Genomic DNA, 2,661 nt, shown 5'->3' with positions numbered 1-2,661 from the left:
GACCAACCCCAACTAAATCATCCCAGACAGAGCTTTGTCAAGCTAGGTCTTAAAACCTCGAAGGATGGAGATTCCACCACCTCCCTAGATAACCCACTCCAGTGCTTCACCACTCTCCTAGTGAAATAGTGTTTCCTAATATCCAACCTAAACCTCCCACACTGCAACTTGAGACCATTGCTTGTTGTTCTGTCATCTGCCGCCAGTGAGAACAGCCGAGCTCCATCCTCTTTGGAACCCCCCTTCAGGTAGTTGAAGGCTGCTATCAAATCCTCCCTCACACTTCTCTTCTGCTGATAAAATAAGCCCAGTTCCCTCAGCCTTGCCTTATAAGTCATGTGCCCCAACCCCCTGATCCTTTTCCATTGCCCTCAGCTGGACTCTCTGCAATTTGTCCACATCCTTTCTGTACTGGGGGCCCCAAAACTGGACGCAGTAATCCAGATGTGGCCTCACCAGAGCCAAATGGAGGGAAATAATCACTTCCCTCGATCTGCTGGCAATGCTCCTACTAATGCAGCCCAATATCTCATTAGACTTCTTAGCAACAAGGGCACACTGCTGACTCAAATCCAGGTTCTCATCCACTGCAATACCCAGGTCCTTTTCTGCAGAACTGCTGCTTAGCCAGTCAGGCCCAGCCAGTAGCAGTGCATTGGATTCTTCCATCCTAAGTGCAGGACTCGACACTTGTCCTTGTTGAACCTCATCAGATTTCTTTTAGCCCAATCCTCCAATTTCTCTAGGTCACTTTGAACCCTATCCCTACTCTCCAACATATCTACCTCTCCCCCCAGCTTAGTGTCATCTGTGAACTTGCTGAGGGTGCAATTCATTCCATCATCCACATAATTAATGATGTTGTTGAAGAAAACTGGCCCAGGACCGACCCCTGGGGCACTCTGCTTGATACCGGCGGTTTTCATGGGCCCTTGATCATTCTCATTGCCCTTCCCTCAACCCCTCTAGTTCTGCAATATCCTGTGTGAAAAGGGTGCCCAATACTACACAAAGTGACCAGAGGAGGGTGAAATATTAACTGGCTGATTTCATGGCATTGTATTTTCTGTATGATTCCCCTTCCCACTCCTCCTGGATAGCAATGTTTGGCTTAGTTTCTGTCCATGCTTGCACTGGCAGCAGGTGTGTACTATGTCCTATCCTGAGTTCATACTGTTAAATTGGAACCTAGTAAGGCATTTGAGGAGTTCAAGCTTTTCTCTCATACACGTTGCAGTTTTTGACATTGAAGTTCATCTGTCATCATGCTGCCCATTCTCCTGACTTGGTTAGTTCCCTCTGAGGAGTCTCTGGACATGACTATAACCATAATAATCTGGTGCCATCTATCAATGTTGTCACCTCACTGCTCACCCCCCTTTCCAATATTTACCATACTATTTGTGATCAAGTGTGTAACACCCCTCACTGTGCTTCCCTACCATCACAGGCACCTTGAGCATTTCTGAGTCTGGTCAATGCTTCGACAACCTCATGGCATATTTCAACATCACCCCTACTGATCCATCAACATTCATCCTAATGGGCATCCCTGGCCTGGAAGATGCTCACCTCTGGATTTCCATCCCTTTCTTTATGTTCTACATGATTGGCCTGTTGGGAAATTTCACACTTTTGTTTGTTGTAAGGAAAGAGAAGACCCTGCACAAGCCGATGTACTTGCTGCTCTGCATGCTGGTGCTTACAGACATCGTCATGCCTACCTCCGTTGTTCCAAAGGCACTGTGTATATTTTGGTTCAATTTGAAAGGCATTACAGTAGGTGGCTGCCTTACTCAGATGTTCTTTCTTCACGCAGCTTCTGCACTCAGCCGTCCTTGTGACAATGGCCTTTGATCGCTATGTTGCCATATGTAACCCTCTGAGATATGACACCATCCTCACCAATGCACGAATAGCTAAGCTTGGGCTTGTATGTTTGATAAGAGCTGTTCTATTTATTCTGCCCCTGCCCCTGCTCCTGAGCAGGCAGCCATTCTGTGCCAACCGCATTATCCCCCATACGTACTGTGACCATATGGCTGTGGTGAAGATGTCGTGTGGGGACATTACAGTCAACAGGACATACGGCTTGGTGATAGCGGTTGTAGTCAATGGATTAGACCTCATGCTCATTGCCTTGTCATATGGTCTAATCATCAGGGCCGTCCTCAGAATGTCCTCCAAGAAAGACCACCAGAAAGCCCTCAACACCTGCACAGCCCACATCTGTGTGATACTGATTTCTTATACTCCCTCGCTCTTCTCCTCTCTGACACACAGGTTTGGTCAGGGCATCACTCTCCATGTTCACATCATCTTGGCCAACCTCTATTTCCTCCTTGCCTCCATGCTCAACCCTATCATTTATGGGGTCAAAACCAAAGAGCTTCGTGACAAAGTGGGCAAATACTCCTGCAGAAGGTGATCGCCCTGGGCCATTGACTTTAAACCGGTGTGACAAGACGGGGAAAGGAGATCTCCTCATTAATCAAGGGTGCTCTGTCCCAGTTTGGCTGAGCTCAGAATTGTGGAAGTTCACAGTCTGAAAAGTTCCTCACACCTAACATCTTATCACTCCGTCTCCAAGCACTGCTCTCTCCGTTGCTGAGTTCCCTCTCTCTGACCATCACCTGATCTCTTTCACCATCACCTATCAGG

At 47.6% G+C, this 2,661-nt stretch overlaps 1 pseudogene; it reads left to right on the top strand.

The window, feature by feature from the left end:
- The first annotated feature begins 1,494 nt into the window (after window positions 1–1,494).
- On the top strand, window positions 1,495–2,428 carry LOC120393321 (annotated as a pseudogene).
- Window positions 2,429–2,661: the final 233 nt, after the last annotated feature.

This window comes from Mauremys reevesii, linkage group 1 (assembly GCF_016161935.1).
Source record: "Mauremys reevesii isolate NIE-2019 linkage group 1, ASM1616193v1, whole genome shotgun sequence".
Taxonomy (NCBI): domain Eukaryota; kingdom Metazoa; phylum Chordata; order Testudines; family Geoemydidae; genus Mauremys; species Mauremys reevesii.
This window is presented reverse-complemented; position numbering and strand designations above follow the sequence as displayed.